This window comes from Bos indicus x Bos taurus, chromosome 14 (genome assembly GCF_003369695.1).
Source record: "Bos indicus x Bos taurus breed Angus x Brahman F1 hybrid chromosome 14, Bos_hybrid_MaternalHap_v2.0, whole genome shotgun sequence".
NCBI classification, from domain to species: domain Eukaryota; kingdom Metazoa; phylum Chordata; class Mammalia; order Artiodactyla; family Bovidae; genus Bos; species Bos indicus x Bos taurus.
This window is the reverse complement of record NC_040089.1, coordinates 52,682,467-52,708,865: the sequence shown is the minus strand read 5'-3', so window position 1 is coordinate 52,708,865 and position 26,399 is coordinate 52,682,467.

Below are 26,399 nucleotides of genomic sequence, written 5' to 3'. Positions count from 1 at the left end.
GTCAAATTATCTCAAAGTAGGTTTATAGTTTACAAATCTGCATGTGGTTTCCTAATGGCATATCGACACAGTATGGAATCTTAGAAGAAATTTTAACATCTCCCTGAAGGTATATTAGAGAAAATAAAAATGTAAAAGACCTAAAATAAGAACCAGAACCTCATACAGTTAGTAGAAAATTGCTATGATAGAAATAAAGTCTTTGAGATTTTGCTTAGAATTCTTCTTTTGTTTTATGTGATAAATGTTGAACACCAAAAATTTTAAAGATACTTAAATTAATGGAGTTATGTTTTTATTTCCTGGCAATCTAAACATTTGGTTTTGATTTTATCATTTTCCTGAGTGGGTCCAGTAATCTATTTTTAGAAGATTGGGTTGTTTGGGGTGATCCTTGACCATGAAACTTTCAAGACTTAACTACTTTAAATTGTTGTTGGTGATAAAAGATGACTTAATTGTTCATTTTCAAATGGTGCCTGTGTTGAATCAGAGAAGCCAGGCTCCTTCACCTGCTTCACCTTGTAGTCCCTCACTCTGGCCTTTCTCTGGCCATGTTCAGAGGAATTCAATGATTTCCTCAAGGAACGAGGCCAAGACACCTTGTCCTCACCTTTGTGCTGTCTCCGGGAGACCCAGTTGCTTTCTTTTTAGCTCTTCATGTTTTGTTTTATGAATATAGTTGCTTTACACTACTATGTCACTATCTGCTGAACAGCAAAGTGAATCAGCCATGCGCATACAAATATCCCCTCTTTTTTTTTTGGCTTTCATTACCATTTAGGTCACCACAAAGCTGTGAGTAGAGTTCCCTGTCCTATATAGTAGGTTCTCATTAGTTATCTATTTTATACATGAGTGTATACATGTCAATCCCAGTCTCCCTCACACCAGTCAGAATGGCCCTCACCAAACAATAGATGCTGGAAAGGGTGTGGATCAAAGGTAACCCTCTTACACTATTGGTGGGAATGTAGATTGATACAGCCACTATGGAGCACAGTATGCAGGCTTCCTAGGCAAACTAAACCTAAAACTACCATATGACCTAGCAATCCCACTATTAGGATTATAAAACCATAATTAAAAAAGAATGCAAGCACCCCAATGTTCATTGCAGCATTATTTACAATAGCCAGGACATAGAAGCAACTTAAATGTCCATCAGCAGAACAATGGTTAAAGAAGATGCAGTATGTGCACACACACACACACACACACACAGTGGAATATTACTCAGCCATAAAAAGGAATCAGATCAGAACAGATCAGTCACTCAGTCGTGTCCGACTCTTTGTGACCCCATGAATCGCAGCACTCCAGGCATCCCTGTCCATCAGCATCTCCTGGAGTTCACTCAAACTCACGTCCATCGAGTCAGATGCCATCCAGCCATCTCATCCTCTGTTGTCCCCTTCTCCTCCTGCCCCCACTCCCTCCCAGCATCAGAGTCTTTTCCAATGAGTCAACTCTTCGCATGAGGTGGCCAAAGTACTGGAGTTTCAGCTTTAGCATCAGTCCTTCCAATGAAAACCCAGGGCTGATCTCCTTTAGAATGAACTGGTTGGATCTTCTTGCAGTCCAAGGGATCCTCAAGAGTCTTCTCTAACACCACAGTTCAAAAGCATCAATTCTTTGACACTCAGCTTTCTTCACAGTCCAACTCTCTCATCCATACACGACCACAGGAAAAACCATAGCCTTGACTAGACGGACCTTTGTTGGCAAAGTAATGTCTCTGATTTTGAATATGCTGTCTAGGTTGGTCATAACTTTCCTTCCAAGGAGTAAGCGTCTTTTAATTTCATGGCTGCAGTCACCATCTGCAGTGATTTTGGAGTCCAAAAAAATAAAGTCTGACACTGTTTCCACTGTTTCCCCATCTATTTCCCATGAAGTGATGGGACCAGATGTCATGATCTTCGTTTTCTGAATGTTGAGCTTCAAGCCAACTTTTTCACTCTCCTCTTTCACTTTCACCAAGAGGCTTTTTAGTTCCTCTTCACTTTCTGCCATAAGGGTGGACTCATCTGCATATCTGAGGTTATTGATATTTCTCCTGGCAATCTTGATTTCAGTTTGTGCTTCTTCCAGCCCAGCATTTTTCATGATGTACTCTTAAATAAGCAGGGTGACAATATACAGCCTTAACGTACTCCTTTTCCTATTTGGAACCAGTCTGTTGTTCCATGTCCAGTTCTAACTGTTGCTTCCTGACCTGCATATAGGTTTCTCAAGAGGCAGGTCAACTGTGTAATTTACAGAGTCATGGATAGACCTAGAGGCTGTCGTACAGAGTGAAGTATAAGTCAGAAAGAAAAATAAACATTTATATTATGGCATATTATGTGGCATATAGAAAAATGAGGCTCTTTATTTTGAGTAGTTTCTTATCTGAGCCTCTCTCTAAGTCTCTTTTATTCATTAAGGAGGGAAGGTCAACTTCTGCTTCACCAGAATTGACTTTAATCATCTGTATTGACTTGGCTATATCTAGTCTCTGTGCAGGGATGCCATAGGATATCAGCCTGGTGGCAGTTTAGGGCAAATTGCTAATTCTGCCCATCAGATCCTAATCCACACATGCACCAGACAGTTATATTTCTTTCCCAGGCTTCTGATTCAGGATATTTTGCTCAATATTTTTTAATGACTTTACTAATAGACTTTTCTACTGTTTACATGGCCCTGATTCCCCTTCTCCCACATATAAATAAATCTTTTATTAAAGTAAGCCAGAAAGAAAAACACCAATACAGTATACTAACGCATATATATGGAATTTAGAAAGATAGTAACAATAACCCTGTGTACGAGACAGCAAAAGAGACACTGATGTATAGAACAGTCTTATGGACTCTGTGGGAGAGGGAGAGGGTGGGAAGATTTGGGAGAATGGCATTGAAACATGTATAACATCATATATGAAACGAGTTGCCAGTCCAGGTTCGATGCACGATACTGGATGCTTGGGGCTGGTGCACTGGGACGACCCAGAGGGATGGTATGGGGAGGGAGGAGGGAGGAGGGTTCAGGATGGGGAACACATGTATACCTGTGGCGGATTCATTTCGATATTTGGCAAAACTAATACAATATTGTAAAGTTTAAAAAAAAAAAAAAAGTATGACTAGAGAGGCTGCAGTCCATGGGGTCGCTAAGAGTCAGACACGACTGAGCGACTTCACTTTCACTTTTCACTTTCATGCATTGGAGAAGGAAATGGTAACTCACTCCAGTGTTCTTGCCTGGAGAATCACAGGGACAGGGGAACCTGGTGGGCTGCTGTCTATGGGGTTGCACAGAGTCGGACACAACTGAAGCGACTTAGCAGCAGCAGTAGCAGAGAGGAATTTGAGTAATCCACCTACTTTCCCAGCTCAAAACCCTCCCTCCACCCCCAGTTTTTTCCTGTTCCATGACTTGCCCCTTTGCAAAGACCAAGAATGTAATTACATTTCCTCGGATTGCAACTAGGAAGTTCCATGCCAAAACACTCTAGCCTGAGAAAGAGAAATTTCTTTTTAAACATCTGAATTACATGTTCCTATATATTTTAACCTAGAGTCAATAAATTTTTATACACATTTAATCAAAATACTAACCTGTGCTAATTTTGTTTCCAGGACAGAAAACTTACAAAACACATTTTATCTTAAAAGCAAGAGAAATTGCTTTTTTCACACCGTATCAACAGAAGTCTCAAGTCTTAATTAAGTACTTTTGATTTTCAACTTGGAAGACATCCAGTCCAAGTAAATAATCATTCTTGCTTTGTGTCTTTAACATATTTCCTTTGAACCCAATTATTTTCTTCTTTGAACACATATTTTCATGGCCAGAGCTCAATAAAGAAGAAAATTCTCTAAAATTGTTTCACAGTAAATGTGAGAAAAATGAACTAATGTGGTCATTAAATTTTCGTATAATTACCTCTCTTTTAGCATCTTTATAATAAAATTATGCATTACTGCTTTAGCAATTTAATGTAAAGAGACTTTGAATTATTTTACTAATATTTTTATCAGCATTTGCTGGTACATAGGACAGATATATTAGTGGTGGTATTTAAGGGCCTTTTAAACTAATAAGCTATGATCCTTTGACCATTTATCTCAGCCTTTACTCTAATATAATTTGGTCTAATGAAATGGCTATGTCACTGGAGTATGCCATCTAACCTTTATGTGTCCTCATTCTACATTTGCAGAAATAGTCACAGGCCAGACCCTAAGACTAAAGAAGTTAATATATGCAGATGACCTTGAACAGTTCCTGACACAAAAGAAAATCCCTAAAAAATTACTGTTATGAGAGTTCACATATCCTCTTCTATCTAAATATTTTTGACTTGAGTGCCTGGATTTTCTTGTTGTTTGGTTTTCAGGTCAGAACTTCGCAATCATAATTCTGTGTTTAATGCTTTGCCCTTGTACACTTTGCACATTGTTTTCCCTGCTGGTTTTTGTTCTCCAGCTTGCTGATTTTTGTGAAAGGAGGTTAATATTATTGTGGACTGTGTAATTTTTGCCTTTCTCATTTAACACAAGACATTAGTGAACTTTAAATGTATTTATTAGACATTTCTCCTTCTGCTTCTCCAGGGACGAATCTCAACTGTTAAGTCCATCATGGGGATTGGCCAAAGGTCCTGCATCTAAGAAGGAGTTTCATAAGGAGCCAAAGTGATCATGCTTTGTCAATATTATCAAATTTTTAGATCAACTCTTTCCCTTTCCGCGAGTTCCTCTTATTTCCTGAAATATGATAAAATAGAAACTTTGCTATGGTTCAGGAGAACTAAAGAAAGGGAGCTAGGAAGCTGCCAAGGCTTATTTGGCAGGTGAATTTTTGAGGGGAGCGGGGGCAAAGAAAGATATCTTTTTCTCTGTTTTATATGGTGATGTTCTTCTCCTCGCAAATACCAATACTTAGGTACAAGGAGAGCAATTATTAGTTTTTTCACTATTACTACTTATCATTAATTGGAGAAGGAAATGGCATCTCATTCAGGTATTCTTGCCTGGAGAATTCCATGGAGGGCTACAGCCCATACAGTCACATGGAGTCAGACACAACTGAGTGACTAACACATTTATCACTATTATTAGTTTTATCCACTAAGTTTATTAAACTTAAAAAAATAATTGTTATAAATAAATGCACAAATAGAGCTAATAAATAAATATAGTTTCAGCAAATTATATTTTTCCAAACACAGACACTGCTTAAAATGTTTAAAAATTTTTTATATGTAGTATATAAGATCTTCTTAAATGTCTCAGCCATATTAACAACAAACAAAATAATTATAGCAGGCTACAAAAATGTTAATATCAATTCTTTAATTTTCTTTCTATTTTATCTATATTTTCTGTTATACTACATTTTTGAGAAAGTGGGGTTCATTAAATACTAGAGCAAGCATCACTTTCTCCTACTCTATTCAGTATATGGGCCTAAGGATTTAATTTAGTAATTTCTCTTATCTTATTCACTTCAGTTCAGTCACTCAGTCATGTCCAACTCTTTGCGACTCCATGAATCGCAGGACATCAGGCCACCCTGTGCATCACCAACTCCCAAAGTACACCCAAACTCATGTCCATCGAGTCAGTGATGCCATCCACCATCTCATATTCTGTCTGCCCCTTCTCTTCCTGCCCCCAATCCCTCCCAGCAACAGAGTTTTTCCAGTGAGTCAACTCTTAGCATGAAGTGGCCAAAGTATTGGAGTTTCAGCTTTAGCATCAGTCCTTCCAATGAACACCCAGGACTGATCACCTTAGGATGGACTGGTTGGATCTCCTTGCAGTCCAAGGGCCTCTCAAGAGTCTTCTCCAACACCACAGTTCAAAAGCATCAATTCTTCAGCACTCAGCTTTCTTCACAGTCCAAGTCTCACTTCCATACACGACTATTGGAAAAACCATAGCCTTAACTAGATGGATCTTTGTTGGCAAAGTAATGTCTCTGCTCTTTAATACGCTATCTAGGTTGGTCATAACTTTCCTTCTAAGGAGTGAAAGTGAAGTGAAAGTCACTCAGTCATGTCTGACTCTTTGAGACCAAATGGACTATACAGTCCATGGAGTTCTCCAGGCCAGAATACTGGAGTGGGTAGCCTTTTCCTTCTCTAGTGAGTAAGTGTCTTTTAATTTCATGGCTGCAATCCTATCTGCAGTGATTTTGGAGCCCTCAAAAATAAAGTCTGATACTGTTTCCACTCTTTCCCCATCTATTTCCCATGAATTGATGAAATCACATGCCATGATCTTAGTTTTCTGAATGTTGAGCTTTAAGCCAACTTTTTCACTCTCCACTTTCACTTTCATCAAGAGGCTTTTGAGTTCCTCTTCACTTTCTGCCATAAGGGTGGTGTCATTTGCATATCTGCGGTTATTGATATTTCTCCCGGCAATCTTGATTCCAGCTTGTGCTTCATCCAGTCCAGATTTTCTCATGATGTACTCTGCATATAAGTTAAATAAGCAGGGTGACAATATACAGCCTTGATGTGCTTATTTTCCTATTTGCAACCAGTCTGTTGATCCATGTCCAGTTCTAACTGTTGCTTCCTGACCTGCATATAGGTTTCTCAAGAGGCAAGTCATGTGGTCTGGTATTCCAATCTCTTTCAGAATTTTCCACATTTTATGGTGATCCACTTAGTCAAAGGCTTTGGCATAGTCAATAAAGCAGAAATAGATGTTTTTCTGGAACTCTCTTGCTTTTTCGATGATCCAGAGGATGTTGGCAATTTGATCTCTGGCTTCTCTGCCTTTTCTAAAACCAGCTTGAACATCTGGAAGTTCATGGTTCACATATTGCTGAAGCCTGGCTTGGAGAATTTTGAGCATTACTTTACTAGCATGTGAGATGAGTGCAATTGTGTAGTAGTTTGAGCATTCTTTGGCATTGCCTTTCTTTGGAATTGTGATGAAAACTGACCTTTTCCAGGCCTGTGGCCACTGCTGAGTTTTTCAAATTTTCTGGCATATTGAGTAAGCACTTTCACAGCATCATCTTTCAGGATTTGAAATAGCTCAACTGGAATTCCTTCACCTCCACTAGCTTTGTTCATAGTGATGCTTTCTAAGGCCCACTTGACTTCACATTCCAGGATGTCTGACTCTAGATGAGTGATCAGACCATCGTGATTATCTGGGTCATGAAGATTTTTTTTGTATAGTTCTTCTGTTTATTCTTGCCACCTCTTCTTAATGCCTTCTGCTTCTGTTAGGTCCATACCATTTCTGTCCTTTATTGAGCCCATCTTTGCATGAAATGTTCCCTTGGTATCTCTAATTTTCTTGAAGAGATCTCTAGTCTTTCCCATTCTGTTGTTTTCCTCTATTTCTTTGCATTAATAGCTGAGGAAGGCTTTCTTATCTCTCCTTGCTATTCTTTGGAACTCTGCTTTCAGATGCTTATATCTTTCCTTTCCTCTTTGCTTTTCATTTCTCTTCTTTGCACAGCTATTTGTAAGGCTATCTTATTAGTAGTCGTTAATTTTTAAAATAAGTTTTAAAGCTAAAAGTTTGAGATTTCTGTATTAAAGCCAAAATTAGGAGAACTCTGTCCATTACATTTTGTTTTTTGATCTGATAAGAAACAAACTGACAAACTTTACTTCCAGTACTATTAGCAGATTATCTATTTTATCTTAGTCAATGTAAAAGTATTTTAAATTGGAATTATCTTACCCTAAAGAAATGTCAATTAACCAACTACTTGAAACTATTCTATTTATAATTATGTTGAATGTTCATTATTGGCATTTTTTACTATTATCCAAGCTCCAATAAAAATTTTATTCAAAATAACTTGAATAACTCTGTCAGGAGTTATTAGAAGCATGATGCTGTAGATAGACAGTAATGTGAAATTATTGTCTTGACAGTAAGAACCAAATCATGAACTCTACGCTACTGCACTCATCTGAAGGCCTTTCTTGTTGGATTACTTATTTTTTTAGGTATAGTTTACATACGATAACAGATTAAGCAAATTGATGAATTTTGATAAGTAAATATATTTAATTACCACAATCTAACCATAAAATATATCCATCACTCTAAAAATATTTCCTTCCCTCAAATGTCTTTGCACAATTTACATATCTGTTATTGTTGTTCAGTTGCTGAGTTGTGTCTGACTCTGCAACCCCATGGATTGCATCATGCCAGACTTCCCTGTCCTTCACTGTCTCCTGGAATTTACTCAGATTCATGGCCATTGAGTTGGTGATACAATATAACCATCTCATCCTCTGGCACCCATTTCTCCCTTCACCATCAATCTTTCCCAGCCTTAGGGTCTTCTCCAATGAGTCAGCTCTGCGCACCAGGTGGCCAAAGTATCGGAGCTTCAGCTTTAGGGTTGATTTCCTTTTGGATCAACTGGTTTGATCTCCTTGCAGTCCAAGGGACTCTCAAGAGTCTTCTCCAGAACCACAATTTGAAGACATCAATTCTTCAGCACTCAGCCTTCTTTATGGCCCAAATCTCAGCTTTGAATATATGGACTTTTGTCAGCAAAGCGATGTCTTTGGTTTTTAATATGCTGTCTAGGTTTGTCATAGTTTTCCTTCCAAAGAACAAGCATCTTTTAATTTCAAGGCTGTAGTTACTATCTGCAGTGATTTTGAAACCTAAGAAAATAAAGTCTGTCATTGCTTCCACTTTTCCCCATCTATCTGACCATAAAATATATCATTACTGTAAAAATATTTCCTCCCCCCAAAATTCCTTCCACAATTTACAGATCTGAACGGCCACCTAATGACATTTTCTTTAAGACTGAAGAACTTTCATTAGCATTTATTACAGTCCTGATTTACTGACAACAAACAAACAAAAAACATTTTTTGAACAAAAAGGATACATTTTGTTCTCAGTTCAGTTCAGTTCAGTTGCTCAGTCGTGTCCAACTCTTTGCAACCCCATGAATGGCAGCACGCCAGGCCTCCCTGTCCATCACCAACTCCTGGAGTTCACTCAGACTCACGTCCATCGGGTCGGTGATGCCATCCAGCCATCTCATCCTCTGTCATCCCCTTCTCCTCCTGCCCCCAATCCCTCCCAGAATCAGAGTCTTTTCCAATGAGTCAACTCTTTGCATGAGGTGGCCAAAGTACTGGAGTTTCAGCTTTAGCATCATTCCTTCCAAAGAAATCCTAGGGCTGATCTCCTTCAGAATGGACTGGTTGGATCTCCTTGCAGTCCAAGAGACTCTCAAGAGTCTTCTCCAACACCACAGTTCAAAAGCATCAATTCTTTGGTGCTCAGCTTTCTTCACAGTCCAACTCTCACATCCAATACATGACCATTGGAAAAACCATAGCCTTGACTAGACAGACTTTTGTTGGCAAAGTAATGTCTCTGCTTTTCAATATGCTATTTAGGTTGGTCATAGCTTTTCTTCCAAGAAGCAAGCAACTTTTAATTTCATGGCTGCAGTCAGCATCTGCAGTGATTCTGGAGCCCCAAAAAATAAAGTCTGACACTGTTTCCCCATCTATTTCCCATGAAATGATGGGACCAGATGCCATGATCTTCGTTTTCTGAATGTTGAGCTCTAAGCCAACATTTTCACTCTCCACTTTCACTTTCATCAAGAGGCTTTTTAGTTCCTCTTCACTTTCTGCCATAAGGGTGGTGTCATCTGCGTATCTGAGGTTATTGATATTGATATTTTTGTTCTTAAAACATCTTTATTTACTTGTATCTTTGAAGCATAGTGTAGTGGGATATAGAATTCTTAATTATACTTATTTGTTTTCCTCCATCCTTTGAAATGTCATTCCATCATTTCTGGTGTAGATAGTTTAATTCATTTCTAACAAATCATTCATTTATTTTATTGTTGTTATTCATCCCATTACATTTTCCTTTGCTTGCTTTTGAGATTTTCTTTTTCCCTGTTCAAATATTTGACTATGATGTATCTGGAAATAGAGTCTTTGTGTTTTACTTATTTGAGGTTTGGTGAGCTTCTTCAATCTGTAAACTAATGTTTTCCACAAATTTGGGAAGTTTTCAGTTAATATTTCCTCAAATGTTTTTTTTTTTTTTCCCTTTTGCTTTCTTCTACCTTTCTGCAAATCTATTTGGCCATATGTTGGACTGGCTTAAATTGTCCCTCAGGTCACTGAAACTCTGTTTATTATTAATCATTTAAATATTTTTCTTCAAATTGGATAATTTCTACTGATCTAGCTTCAAGTTCATTGGTTTATCTTTCAAAAATAGATTGTTTTTCTTCTCTCTGCCTGTTTATTTTTTGCCTAGTTTTTTTTTTTTTTTTTTTTGCTGTTCCCACAGGGGTCTCTCTCATACATGCCAGTTTAGTTGTCAATCATGTCTGTGTACAATCTATAATTTATATTCAGAAGTCACTCCTTCAATGATTTTTGGAATGCTGACTTTTCTCTTCATATTTCCATTTGTTTTTCCAGCTCAACATAGTATATATCCCTTCATATTTCCAGCTATTATTCCAATTCAATCTAATTGCTAGTACCTTTAAATGACAAGGTTTCTGTTCTGATCTCTCATTTACTTGTATCTATTTTTTCTAGCTAAATCCAAACAGGTTTAAGTTATCATCTTGATATAAGAAATTGTTAATGTTTTTGTCTTACTCTTGCCTGTTGGGCTTTCCAGGTGGCTCAGTGGTAAAGAATCTGCCTGGCAAGCAGGAAACATGTTCCCTGGGTTGGGAAGATCCCCTGGAGATGAAAATAGCAACCCACTCCAGTATTGTTGTCTGGGAAATCCTATGGACAGAGTAGCCTGGTGGGCTACAGACCATAGGATCACAAAAGAGTTGGACATGACTGAGTGACTAAACAACAACAAAAATCTTTCCTGTTACAATTTTTCAGATAAAATGTTCCTTAAGTTTCTGTCTTTTAATAGTTTTTTTTTTACTTAATTTAAAAAATTCATTTACTTGCATTTATATGACAACTTCATTGCTTTACCATTATAATAAATCCTAAACTTCATTAGAGTATTTCAATATTGGTATACACTAAGAATATACTAGTATATATAGGAATATATTGGTATATACTACGAAAGAAACTGTCTCAAGTTTGTTAATATTGCCTAAAGTTTCTTGATCTCCTAAGCATATGGCATAAATAAACCAGAGTGATCTGATATACAGGACTCAAATGAGTAAAGTATGATTATTAAAAGCTATCAGAAACAAAACAAAACAAACGCACAACTAAAAAGGCAAATACATCTCATGTGAGTATTGAGTCCACTACTAAGACAGCCTTCTCTACCAGAAGACCACAGTGCAGAATATAATAAATTGTTTTATTTTGAGTTGCAGACCAGAGTATGTGGCAATGGTTCCATTTCCCACTAACAAAGCCAATCTGAATAATGACCCCATACCTTAGATATGGGCTTCCAAGTTGGCGCCAATGGTAAAGAACCCTCCTACCAATCAATGCAGGAAACTTAAGACATGAGTTTGATCCCTGAGTTTTGAAGATCCCCTGGAGGAGGGCATGGCAATCCACTTCAGTATTCTTGCCTAGAGAATCCTCTGAACAGAGGAGTCTGGAGGGCTAAGTCCATAGATTTGTAAAGAGTCGGACATGACTGAGTGACTGAATACACACACTCATGCATCTTAGAGATACAAAGCTTACATTTATTTTAGAGGATATGTTGTTTTGGCTTATATAGGATATGAATGCTCTTCTCTTTTGAGACAATTCCAAAGAAATATTATTCAGATGCAATTTTGAAAAGCTAGAAAATACCCTGGTAGAGTGTGGTCAACTAATTATATTCTAATTAGGACTTTGATTCAATGCAAATATTCTCAAACATCAGATCAGATCAGATCAGATCAGTTGCTCAGTCGTGTCCAACTCTTTGCAACCCCATGAATCGCAGTACGCCAGGCATCCCTGTCCATCACCAACTCCCAGAGTTCACTGAGACTCACATCCATCGAGTCAGTGATGCCATCCAGCCATCTCATTCTCTGTCATCCCCTCCTCCTCCTGCCCCCAATCCCTCCCAGTATCAGGGTCTTTTCCAATGAATCAACACTTCCCATGAGGTGGCCAAAGTACTGGAGTTTCAGCTTTAGCATCATTCCTTCCAAATTAATCCCAGGGCTGATCTCCTTCAGAATGGACTGGTTGGATCTCCTTGCAGTCCAAGGGACTCTCAAGAGTCTTCTCTAACACCAGAGTTCAAAAGCATCAATTCTTTGGTGCTCAGCCTTCTTCACAGTCCAACTCTCACATCCATACATGACCACAGGAAAAACCATAGCCTTGACTAGATGGACCTTTGCTGGCAAAGTAATGTCTCTGCTTTTCAATATGCTATCTAGGTTGGTCATAACTTTCCTTCCAAGGAGTAAGCGTCTTTTAATTTCATGGCTGCAGTCACCATCTGTAGTGATTTTGGAGCCCAGAAAAATAAAGTCTGACACTGTTTCCAGTTTCCCCATCTATTTCCCATGAAGTGACGGGACCGGATGCCATGATCTTCATTTTCTGAATGTTGAGCTTTAAGCCAACTTTTTCACTCTCCACTTTCACTTTCATCAAGAAGCTTTTTAGTTCCTCTTCACTTTCTGCCATAAGGGTGGACTCCTTTGCATATCTGAGGTTATTGATATTTCTCCCAGCAGTCTTGATTCCAGCTTGTGTTTCTTCCAGTCCAGCATTTCTCATGATATACTCTGCATAGAAGTTAAATAAACAGGGTGACAATATACAGCCTTGATGAACTCCTTTTCCTATTTGGAACCAGTCTGTTGTTCCATGTCCAGTTCTAACTGTTGCTTCCTGACCTGCATACAAATTTCTCAAGAGGCAGATCAGGTAGTCTGGTATTCCCATCTCTTTCAGAATTTTCCACAGTTGATTGTGATCCACACAGTCAAAGGCTTTGGCATAGTCAATAAAGCAGAAATAGATGTTTTTCTGGAACTCTCTTGCTTTTTCCATAATCCAGAGGATGTTGGCAATTTGATCTCTGGTTCCTCTGCCTTTTGTAAAACCAGCTTGAACATCAGGAAGTTCATGATTCACATATTGCTGAAGCCTGGCTTGGATAATTTTGAGCATTACATTACTAGCGTGTGAGATGAGTGCAATTGTGCGGTAGTTTGAGCATTCTTTGGCATTGCCTTTCTTTGGGATTGGAATGAAAACTGACTTTTCCAGTCCTGTGGCCACTGCTGAGTTGTCCAAATTTGCGGCATATTGAGTGCAGCGCTTTCAAAGCATCATCTTTCAGGATTTGGAATAGCTCAACTGGAATTCCATCACCTCCACTAGCTTTGTTCGTAGTGATGCTTTCTAAGGCCCACTTGACTTCACATTCCAGGATGTTTGGCTCTAGGTCAGTGATCACACCATCTCAAACATCAATGTCATATATTAGGGCTTTGACAGAACAGACTACCTACATTTCATATCATACTGACACAAATTCATTTTAGGTTCTGATGATAAATGCTAAATGCACTTCCCAAGTGGCTCAGTGGGTAAAGAGTCTGCCTGCGATTCAGGAGATGCAGGTTCAAACCCTGGGTCACAAAGATCCTTGGAGGAGGGCATGGCAACCTACTCCAGTATTCTTGCCTGGAGAAAAGCCCATGGACAGAGAAGCCTTCAGCCTACAGTCCATAGGTTTGCAAAGAGTAGGACACAACAGCAGGGACTGAGCACACATCATGCTAAGAAATACAATTAGAAATTAAATATAATGCTAAGTACAGTGAAATCATCAAGAGAAAAGCTGAGTAGAGAGCTAGCCAAAGAAGCCTAGCACTGAGTTAGAAGAAAGGACAGCATGCAAAAGCCACAAGTGTCAAAGATTCCAGTAGTGTGTTATTCTTAATTTTTAATAAAATTTCCTATAATTTCCTCAAAATGCATTTTATATTAATACATTTGGAATTATTAAAATTTTTAATTGTGTTCTCACAATAGCTCATAATTTTTACATTAAAAATAATTTCTTCAGAGATGCTGAGGGAGCTAGTAAGTTCAAAGAAAAATATACCTTGATATTATTAATTTTTTGTATCAAAATGTGTAAACATTTCAGCTGAAATATTTATGCAGATATAATATTTCTGCCTTCCCTGAAGGTACTTTTCTTCAAAAAGTATTTTTACAAGATAAAATTAATTATTTTCTATAATTTTGATTATTTGAATGCTTCACCAAATTTAGATGTTGTGAAATATACAACTCAACTCCATTACATTCAAGTAGAATATAAATCTATTTTAAAAATAAGAGAAGCATAGGAAAATTCATCCCATAGTATATATATTCTAAAGAACAAAGATAAATTTCAAAACTAAATACTTTAAAACATAGAGTGTATCACACAATTTACTACCTTGATTTTGAGGGAATACTGTTCAATGTGTTTCTTTTTTTAAGTTTAATTTCAATAATTAAAATTTATGAAAAGCTTCAAAGTTGAATTTTCTTCATTCTTTGGTTGTAAATATATGATTAAAGATTTCCAGCTAAGTTTGAACAAAATAGATCTGAAATTTTAGAAAAGGTATTTATAAAATTTTTAATAACATTTTAGAAAAGTTAATTTCCAAGCTTTTTTAAAATTTAGATATTGTCAAAAGCTCCTTTAAAAGCATAAAAGTAAGAAAATGTACTTATATATATACAAATATCCTTATAAGTACTAGTGTGTATACACACACACACATATCACCCTCTTGAAAACATTCTGTGCAAATATAAAAATAATTATCTTTTACATAGAAGTCACTCAGTCGTGCCCGACCTTTTGCAACCCCATGGACTATAGCCCACCAGGCTCCTCCCTCCATGGGATTCTCCAAGCAAGAGTACTAGAGTGGGTTGCCATTTCCTTCTCCAGGGGATCTTCCCGACCCAGGGATCGAACCCTGGTATCCCGCATTCCAAGCAGACGCTTTAACCTCTGAGCCACCAGGGAAGCCCTAATTATCTTTTAGTACTACCATTTCTATTTTCATTGGTAAAACATTTCCACTTGGGACATGATTATAAATTACAAGAATTTTTTAAAATATAAATTTCAATGTTCCAATACCATTTTTACTCAGAAGCTTCTTCAGTTCATAATAGCAATACTTATACTGTGACATTTTGTTTCTCTCAATTTTTAATTTATATTGTTATAACAAAAAACAATTTCATATTTACAATAAAGCCTCTTAATTGAATTTCAGATATCATCAGTGAACTTCCAAAACTTTTTTTCTGATTCCACAAATTGGACGTATAAATAATCCATTGTTGGAATTAACTGACTTTCTGTTTGAGGCATCTGTTGACACTGGTTTACTGGCACCATGTAATTGTTTGCAAAGCTCTTCTGCTAATGGATCTAACACACCAATTGCTATCACCACACTTCTCAGAAGTGCAAACACACATACAAACTTGTTATAAAAAATAAGCCAAATTAATTCAGCAGAATAGTCATTTGATACAATTAAAAAATCATACTTTACATAGTATTATGTAAATGAACTTTCTACAAATGCCCCTACTAACTTTACATCTTCAGACACAATGTTTTAAATATTTATTAATTTGGCAATCTGATGCTTTTTGAGTAAATGTATATATTCTGGTTTTGACTTCTGTCCAGTGATATCACCACAGTACCCAGGGTGGATAGTAGATGCCAATAAATATATCGGAAAGGTTACACATTTATTATCAACTTTTTGAGAAATATAAGTTCAGTATCTAATATGTCATTAAAACATACACTTTTATTGAGTTCATTGCTCCTGATTTGTTGCAAATTTAGAAAAAGATGATTATGATTTGCCAATCTTATCCTATAAGCTGACTCATGAAATACATGTTTGAATGACATAAGGACTGTGTTTAATATTAAGATGCTTTTTTCTTTTCTCTCACTCATTTGAGGTTTTCCCTCTCCCATGAAAAATAATCATTTCTTTCATTATGAAACAAGTATTTAGCCACATACTCTTTTTCACACATTTAAAAGTTACACATCACAAATTAAACAGTAAATATTTCTTCTCAGCAACAGGAACCACAGATGCATTTAGCAAATAGATGTTAGCACACTAGGAAAAGATATTCCAGCAGCTAAACCTCTCCAAAACTAATGTTTTATCATGCAATTAACTTTAAAATTAACAAGAAAATAAATTCAAGAAAAAAATTGAGAAAATTTGCATAGGCAATTCACAGAATGGTTGTAAGTTTATGAAAATAAGTTCATCCTTTTTAGTATTCAGAAAAATGTAAGTTTTAACAACAGTGCAATAGTTCAAATTGACTAAAATGAGTAGAAGAAGATGAAATACAATCTAGGATGTGGTAGGATGTGCTTTTCTGTTGGGAGAATAACCAGATTCTGCCATTTGGGGGCAGTCTGAGAGTACTTGGAAAATAAGTAACCATAAGTTCTTGGAACAAGTGTTCTGACTCCTAGATACATACCCTAGAGAAATCTTTCATGGAACTACATCAATTCAAGCACTATTTGGGCTGGAGGGAATGTAGATAGTCATTTTCCATTAGAGAGAAATGATTAAATAAAATGTGACAAGGTAGCTCTTGACTGACAAGGCAGCTTTTGGCATACAATGTAACAATAAGACTAACTGGGATAGAGAGACATACAGCAATGTGGATAGATAATCAAAAAAAAAAAAAAAAAAAAAGCTCTGGCTAATTTTTTTTATAAAATCAGGAAAATGGAGAACATTTATAACAATTTAAAAGTAATTTAAATAAGATACATATGCTTACTATACCCAGTATTTTTTCAGATAACTCATATCCAAAGACACACCCCAAACATATTATAGGGGCAAGAATACTACATTCTGAAAGAAAAGCAGCAAGAACTACACTTCTAGGAAGTTACAGCAAAGAGAGGCAGATGTTGAGTTTATAAGCTTTGCAAATGATGACTAGCAGAATATGACATCCAAACCATGACTACAGTAGTTCAGGACATACTACCTCAAAATATGGTTGATTTTGATGTTGATTATTTTGATCTGTAGGTACCTGGAAAACAGCAAATGCAGGGAGGAGCTTTCTCTAAACTCCCCTTCTCTGCCTAAAGACAGAAATTCAAAAAGGAACTCAATTGTCAGAAATGTTCTCCCAAGGATGTCACCAGCCAAGGATGATTGACTCTTGCTAGGAGAGAGGAGACTAGAAGCTGACGCCAAGCAGGACCCTGTGGGGCTCCTGGGCATGGAGGCATTTCAGTCCCCTACTTCTTGTAGGCAAGACTCCAGCCTCTATGACCTTCTCTGAGGTCCAAAGGAGAACAGTTGCTAATCAAAGGAGAAGCAGCAATGAAACCATCTGAGGCAAGATTAAAGGGACCAGAGAGGCTCATAAAGAATGAAAAACAAAACCAAAAAAGATTAGGAGACCTACCACCTGAGACCCTGCACAAACCCTAACCTTGTCAGCAACCCCACCCTTTTGAAGCTTTACTGAAGAAGGAATGTGCTTATCACTTACTGCTGCTTGACTATATAACCTCTCCCTACTCAAGAGAGATCACAGCTCTTGAGGCGCTAGGCTACTGTGTTTCCCTTTTGCCTGGAAAATAATAAATTATAATAAAAATAATAATTACATTCTTTCTTCCTCCTCCATAACTCTGTCTCCATATTTCTGTTTGGCATTGGTGCACAGAGAGCCACAATTTTGGTGACAAAGTCAACACTTCACCTAGACAAATTTTGTTCAAACCACCACACTGGTATTGAGCAGGACCCTGTAGGGCTCCTGGGCACAAAAGCCTTGCTCTGTTGCCAATTTCTTGATTATAGGAAATAGGCTTCATTCAGCCTCCAAGAACTTCCAAGAATTCTTATGGCAGGTTCATGCATGCATGGCAGGTTCAGTCACGTCTGACTCTTGTGACCCAATGGACTGTAGCCCACCAGGCTTCTCTGTCCATGGGGATTCTCCGGGCAAGAATACTGAAGTGGGTTGCCATGACCTTCTCCAGGGGATCTTCCCAACCCAGGGGTGGAACCTGGGTCTCTTATGTCTCCTGAATTGGCAAGCAGATTCTTTGCCATCGGTGCCACCTGGGAAGCCCATATGGCAAGTTCAAACAGATGCTAATTAGAGAAGGCAGGAGATACAGAAGCAAGGGAGGAACTGTCAAGAAAGAATAGTGCAACCTTGAACCAAATTTCTAGTTCCCCCTCAAGAGAGATACATAACCATATCTTTGAGCTGTTTTGCAGGTATTAAAAACCACTCCAGGTGTCAGAAGTTAATTGCATGCTGCAATAAACACAGAGACCCCAAAATTTGGTGGAAACAGAAAGTTGATTATGCTGACTCCCACTTACCTGATCATCAACCAACCAGACTGTCCACAAGCTGAGCACACCATCTTTGAACCATCACAATAAAACTCCTCACTACCCTCTCCAGTCTGGGACATATGATTTTGAAGGCATTAGCCCACTGTAGCCCCCTTTACCTAGCAAAGCAATAAAGTTATTCTTTTTTGAGGTGCAAAACTCTGCCTCTGAGACTTGATTAGGAGCTGAGGGACAGAGGCTGGATTTGGCTTCTAACATCCCACTGAAATTGAGTACCCCCGAAAACCCAGTTTCTCTGCAGTTTATAATTAATCTCTCTATGCAAAATGTCATTCTCTTTCTTGTCTAACACCTGTTCCCCTCAAGACTGAGGAGAATCAAAGAAAAGGGAAGATCAAAACCAAGCAGGGCTCTGTTGACCCCTCTCAGGTGCAAAGGCTGTTTTACATCTCCTATTTTTTGTTTGTGGGAAAAAGGCTTTTATTTTATTTTATTTTTTTTGCTTTTTTAAAATTTAAATTTATTTATTTTAATTAGAGGCTAATTACTTTACAATATTGTATTGCTTGTGCCATACATCAACATGAATCCGCCATGGGTGTACACGTGTTTCCCATCCTGAACCCCTCTCCCACCTCCCTCCCCATCCCATCCCTCTGGGTCATCCCAGTGCACCAGCCCCGATCATCCTGTATCATGCATCGAACCTGGACTGATGATTCGTTTCACATATGATATTATATATGTTTCAATGCCATTCTCCCAAATCATCCCACCCTCGCCCTCTCCCACAGAGTCCAAAGGACTGTTCTATACATCTGTGTCTCTTTTGCTGTCTCCCATACAGGGTTATCGTTATCTTTCTAAATTCCATATATATGCGTTAGTATACTGTATTGGTGTTTTTCCCTCTGGCTTACTTCACTCTGTATAATAGGCTCCAGTTTCATCCACCTCATTAGAACTGATTCAAATGTATTCTTTTTAATGGCTGAGTAATACTCCATTGTGTATAGGTACCACAGCTTTCTTATCCATTCATCTGCTGATGGACATCTAGGTTGCTTCCATGTCCTGACTATTATAAACAGTGCTGCAATGAACATTGGGGTACATGTGTCTCTTTCAATTCTGGTTTCCTCAGTGTGTATACCCAGCAGTGGGATTGCTGGGTCATATGGCAGTTCTATTTCCAGTTTTTAAAGGAATCTCCACACTGTTCTCCATAATGGCTATACTAGTTTGCATTCCCACCAACAGTGTAAGAGGGTTCCCTTTTCTCCACATCCTCTCTAGCGTTTATTGCTTGTAGACTTTTGGATCGCAGCCATTCTGACTGGTGTGAAATGGTACCTCATAGTGGTTTTGATTTGCGTTTCTCTGATAATGAGTGATGTTGAGCATCTTTTCGTGTGTTTATTAGCCATCTGTTTGTCTTCTTTGGAGAAATGTCTATTTAGTTCTTTGGCCCATTTTTTGATTGGGTCGTTTTTCTGGAATTGAGCTGCAGGAGTTGCTTGTATATTTTTGAGATTAGTTGTTTGTCAGTTGCTTCATTTGCTATTATTTTCTCCCATTCTGAAGGCTGTCTTTTCAGGTTTTAGTCTCCTAGACCTCCCCAGAGTTCCAGAGGGTGAACTTGTACCCATATTAATTAGGGGACTGAAGGAATGCAGAAAGAAATAATAGTGTTCTGATGGGGCCTGGTTCTTCCTCAAGGAATATACATAACAATCTGATAAATATCTCTCAGTTTATCTACAGGAACTAAGGCCCCCACCCAGGTGCAGGATGGTAACTTCAGGCTGAGTATAAGCACATGGCTAGTTGAAACCGAAGGCAGATTCCAGCTCTTTGCAACACCGTGGATTGAAATCCACCAGGCTTCTCTGTCTACGGGAATTCTGCAGGCAAGAATACTAGAGTGGATTGCCATAGCCTCCTCCAGGGGATCTTCCCAACCCTGGGATCAAACTCAGATCTCCTGCATTGCAGGTAGATTCTTAACCAACTGATCCACCAGGAAAGCCCATGAATACTGGAGTGGAAAGCCTAACCCTTCTCCAGGAGATCTTCCCAACCCAGGGGAACTAGGGTCTCCCGCATTGCAGGTGGATTCTTTACCAGATGAGCTACCAGGGAAGCCCTATTCCTAGAATACCATCCTTCTCCTTCACCATCAACCAATTAGAGAAACATCACACATCCTGCAGACTTCCCCCAAATTTTACTTATAAAAACTCTTCCAAGAAAACCATCAGAGAGTTTGGGTCTTTTGAGCTTGAGCCCTGTCCTCCTTGCTGGGCCACTGCAATAAACCTTTCTCTGCACCAAACTTCAATATTTCAGTTTCTCTGTCCTCACTGTGTGTCTAGCACTTGAACAAGGATTTGACCATACCACTTTTTCTTCTAAGGAACCATTCCTCTTTCCTAAAATAAAAACCATTTACTCAAAGAGGGCTCTATCCCTTCACCCTTTCCCCTATTAAGAGAGTATTTAGTCCTGAATTCTGAGCCATCTCTGGGAGTTGCTCATTTTTCCCTGGGTATTTCACACATAAACATGAGATATACATGTTAATAAACATTTTTTCTTTTGTTAATCTTTTTATGACAGAGGTCTTGGCTAAGAGCACAGAAGGATAAAAAGAAAATTATTTTTTCCTCCTCTACATAAGTTTGTAGAATGGAACTCAAGCAGCTCCAGATAGTAAAAAATGAGAGCGAGTCCTACAGACAACAGAACTCTCTCTGGTTCATGATATGATTTTTCACTCCCTCTCGATACTCAGTACAATTATACAGTGCATGATACTGTGTGCCACTGGAAAATAAACTGAGAAATATAAAGAGGTCACCTGGGTTTGATGAAGTAAGTTGAGGATATCAAATAGCGAGAAACCTGAACAACTTAAGGCAGAGTGAAGAGCAGAAATCACAGAAGGCCTTTGAATAGTTCAAGGCTGTAAGAGTGCACTTCTAGTTTAATTAACATAAGGGTTAAAGAAGAAGAATATCCACCCCCCCCAAGACATTTGTGTTACCTAAGGATTGAAGAAAATCACTGGCATCAAAAATGCCAGTCCAGGTTCAATGCACGATGCTGGATGCTTGGGGCTGGTGCACTGGGACGACCCAGAGGGATGGTATGGGGAGGGAGGAGGGAGGAGGGTTCAGGATGGGGAACACATGAGAAATAAAGGAATAAAAAATTAAAAAAAAAAAAAGAAAATCAACAGTTTCTGACATCTAAACTTCTATTTTCTAAAATTTGGAAATATAAAGATACATGTAAGTAAATGGGGAAGAATTTTTGTAAGTACATGAAGATAAATGGAAGGACAGAATAAAAGCACTTTTTTTTCCTATCTAAACCACTCAAATTCCCCTTTGATTACATTTAAATTACTCCTTTTCTTGGGTTTAATTTTACATGCTTTATGTGCATTGAATTAAAAAGTCAATTTTCAGTATGCATTTATTTATCATTTGGTGCACTGCTATTTTACAGGGTAATTTTGTTCTGAGTTAAAATGAATAGATGTTTGCTAATTCAATCCTATTCTTTAAAAGTTAATCCTGTGTTAATAAGAGTTGGGAGTCAATATTGCTTTAACTCATTTTTATATTTTCTTGTAAAAATGCTTCTTGTGTTCTAATATAAAAATAACAGGTTGATTGTAAAATAAAAGATAGCTCAATAGTAGCATCTCATATCAATTTCATTTACTTTAAAGTGAGGGCTAAAAAAATAAAATAAAATAAAGTGAGGACTAGTAGAAAGAAATAATCATAATACATACTTAGAAGTACTTACTTTTTCACATATATATTATCCGTTAACATAATACCTTTAAGATCAATGCTGTAATTGTAAACATACTGGAGAAACATAGAAAAAACATTTAATTGGAACTAAAGTATAGAAGTTAGCCTTATGCTATGAAGCATACTTAATATAATTAATGAGATATATTTAATATATATTTGTTCTTGCTTAGGCAATAAATCATGTCTTACTCTTTTGCTATCTCATGTAGCCCACAAAGTTCCTCTGTCCATGGGGCTTTTCAGACAAAAACACTGGAGTTAGTTACCATTTCCTTCTCCAAAGGAACTTTCCGACCCAGGAATACAATTTGCATGTCCTATGTCTCCTGCATTGCAGGTGGATTCTTTACCCACTGAACCACCCAGGAAGCCCAGAAAACTATACAGAACCAAGGTATACTCCTGCTCATAGTCGTTAGCAGAAGGAACTCAGTAGCACATTTATTCTTTTTGAAAGCTCATCATTTCAGTGGTAATTGGAAGTGCCCACCTATACCTCTACTCTGTCTGAACTGTTTTCTTAATATCTTATTAAATTTAATGTATCAATTTCAAAAGTATTTACAAGTGTAAAAGGTTTCTTTGGCCACTCATTGTTTCACAATTGTTTGATCAGGAACTTTGTATCTTCTGCAAGAAAGAAACTTCAGCTGTCCTTCCCTCTTTTGTGAAGTACATGTGGGAACCTGAGGGTTTGATTAGATGTGAATGTCCAGATGTGTCTGATTTTAAAATTGAACACAAGTTAACTCTGGCCTTCTTGGGGTTTGGATAGACTGTTGTACCACTAATTCTTGTTCAATATCTCTGCCATAAAGGAAGAGCGATTTCCTCAGGAATGGATATATCTAGCTGGCTCAGTAAGACTTACTGTATAGTCTTCTACCAAGGACCTCATGGCCTGCAAAGTTTGGGGACAAATATCCTTCTCTTAATTCCTCTTTGAACCTATTTCACTTTTGTGTTAAAGAGTATTTGTCTCTTTACCATATTGGCTATTGTTACCAAGGGGCAGTGGCTAAAAATAATTTTCTCAGAGGTCAAGTAATTGTTTTACCCCCATACCAAATCCATGAAAATGTTTTCAGCTTAATATACACTGGTTGTATGACTGTACATTCCAAGACATGTTCTAGATTTTATTCAGTTCAGTTCAGTCACTCAGTCGTGTCTGACTCTTTGTGACCCCATGAATTGCAGCACCCCAGGCCTCCCTGTCCATCACCAACTCCCAGAGTTCACCCAAACTCATGTGCATCGAGTCGGTAATGCCATCCAGTCATCTCATCCTCTGTTGCCCCCTTTTCCTCCTGCCCCCAAACCCTCCCAGCATCAAGGTCTTTTCCAATGAGTCAACACTTTGTATCAGGTGGCCAAAGTACTGGAGTTTCAGCCTCATTATCAGTCCTTCCAATGAATACCCCAGACTGGTCTCCTTTAGGATGGACTGGTTGGATCTCTTTGCAGTCCAAGGGGCTCTGAAGAGTCTTCTACAACACCACAGTTCAAAAGCATCAATTCCTCAGTGCTCAGCTTTCTTCATAGTCCAACTCTCACATCCACACATGACCACTGGAAAAACCATAGCCTTGACTAGACAGACCTTTGTTGGCAAAGTAATATCTCTGCTTTTTAACATGCTATCTAGGTTGGTCATAACTTTCTTTCCAAGGAGTGAGCATTCAAAAATAAATAAAATATAGCCTGTGCCCTCATGAAGATCACAATCTAGAAGCAAGTGAGAAAAACACCACAGCAGGTATAGCATTTAAGAAGAACTCTGATTTAAAGAAGCACTATAAACAAGTAATGGAGAGATGTCAGGTAAGGGCACGATCAGGTTCATCCAGAAGGGCTGTGAATTTCATCACAGATGTGATAATATCTTGGTTGGTCTTGGACAAATGATGACTATTACTTGGCCGATATGAGAATATTTTAATAGATTTATTTCTCTGGATGATAAGAAACGTGGAGACAGTCAGTGAACCACATTGTTGAACAATAAAGTCAGGTCCAGTATCTCTTTGATTCAGTTGCCCTTTCTATGCTTAAAAAATAAAAAAAATAAAAAGACACTGTAGCTCCAGGTAATATATTCAGATTCAGGAAAGAACTAGATGGTAAGCTCTAGTAAAATCTGCCAGTTTAGTAGAAGAAGCAATATTTTTCTACTATAAGACAATTTGTATGTCCCACTTATAAGAATCCTGCCACTTGGCCATCTTAAGCTGAAAAGGGATTTGTGAAGAACCAGTCCAAAATGTCTAGTCTCTAGTTGAAAGGCAATAAGGAAAAAGGTTAACATGTTTGGTATGAATTAACCAATCTATGAGGTCAATCTCAGTTGAATAGAGATATATCACATTGAAAAATAAGAAAATAAAGTTGAAGTCCAAGGGAAAAAAGTTAGATTGAAGCAAAGAGAGATGAAACTATGAGCATAGGACATTTTATGTGAAAAGAGGTAGGTATGAGAATGGAATGACATGGCATCAGCTGTGTTTAGTGGATAAATATTCATGTTGAAAATAAATTTAATATGTCAGTTTCTAAAGGAAGTAAGCTTTGTCTTTTTCTTTTCAAGTGGATTAGAAGACTTTTGATTTTCTCTTGTTTCCGCCACCTCTAACCTACCACTGCAAGCATCATGAACACTATAGACTAATTTAATAAAAAATTTTGCACACTTCTTAGGTGTCAGACACTTTGCAAAGCATTGGAGTTATAAAAATGGACTTCATTCTGAAGAAGCCTTGAACCAAGTAGTAAAGCATTAAAACCTAAGGCCATGTTGCAGTTTTTAAGTGGTGTGATAAAGGAACCTAAACTCATGTTCTATTAGTAATATGAAATCTCATGATCTAAGAGATTTTTCCTTATGAAATTAAAGTCCATGGTACCTTATTAGAACTATATTCCATTTACAAAGAAATTAAGCATGTTCTTGTAATATGTTCATTGCAATTTAATGTATTTATTAAATCAGGTTTAGAATGGGAAAATGAAACAAGGAAAATTTCCTTTTAAAAATTACTTTAATTCATATTCAATAATTCCTCCAAAAAATCCAGAAAGAGAATAAAATAATCATTTAGGCAGTAAATTTGGCATCATCAAGAATTCTTTCACACTAATGCAGGGAGTTGAGGAGCAAGGAATACATACAGGAAAAAATCTAAGATGCAATTTAAGGACATTCAGGACAAAAGTAAAAGGTTTTCCTTTAAAAAAAATTTGGCTCAGATACTCTGGAAGAATATTTAAAAGCCATAAGAGGCTTTGCCATAGTCTAGAAATTATTAATTTTCTAGGCTTGGAAATTTAGTTTTGTCAATATATCCAAGTGTGATAGAATTCTCTGGATCAGACTTATTACTTTGCAGACAAAGGTCTGTATAGTCAAAGCTATGGTTTTTCCAGTAGTGATGTATGGATATCAGAGTTGGAGCAGAAAGAAAGCTGAATGCTGAAGAATTCATGGTTTTGAAATGTGGTGTTGGAGAAGATTCTTGAGAGTCCCTTGGACTGCAAGGAAATCAAACTAGTCTGACTGAGCAACTGAAGAACAACAACTTATCACAAAGAAGTAGGGAAAAACACAAAAAAGCCAGTTCATTGATATAAATAAAATAAAACTAAGATTGGAGAGATGACAAGAGACTGAGCACTTTTTCATAATTAACAAATATAAAGTGTGAAAGTGAAAGTGTTATTTGCTCAGTCATGTCTGACTTTTTGTGACCCCATGGATTGTAGCACACCAGGCTCCTCTGTCCATGGAATTCTCCAGGCAAGAATACTGGAATTGGTAGTCATTACCTTCTCTAGGAGATCTTCCCAATCCAGGAATCTCATCCTGGTCTCCTGCATTGCAGGTAGATTTTTTGCCATCTGAGCCACCAGGGAAGCCCAACAAATATAAACTGAAAATATTCTGAGACCAGTCATGTTACAAATGTGTAAAATATGAAATCAAGATACTTCAGTTTTTCCTCACAGGAAGTTGAGGTGAGTTAGATTTTAAAAACATCTAGTTAATATATGGACAAAAGAAAACACAGACCAATAAATACTATTCAGATAACTAAAATGAGTGCTATGAAAGAGAACACTGAATGGCTAAATTAAATTGTCATGGAAACTCTTCCTGAGGAGACACCATTTTAGGCTGAATGAATGAATATCAAAGGTGAT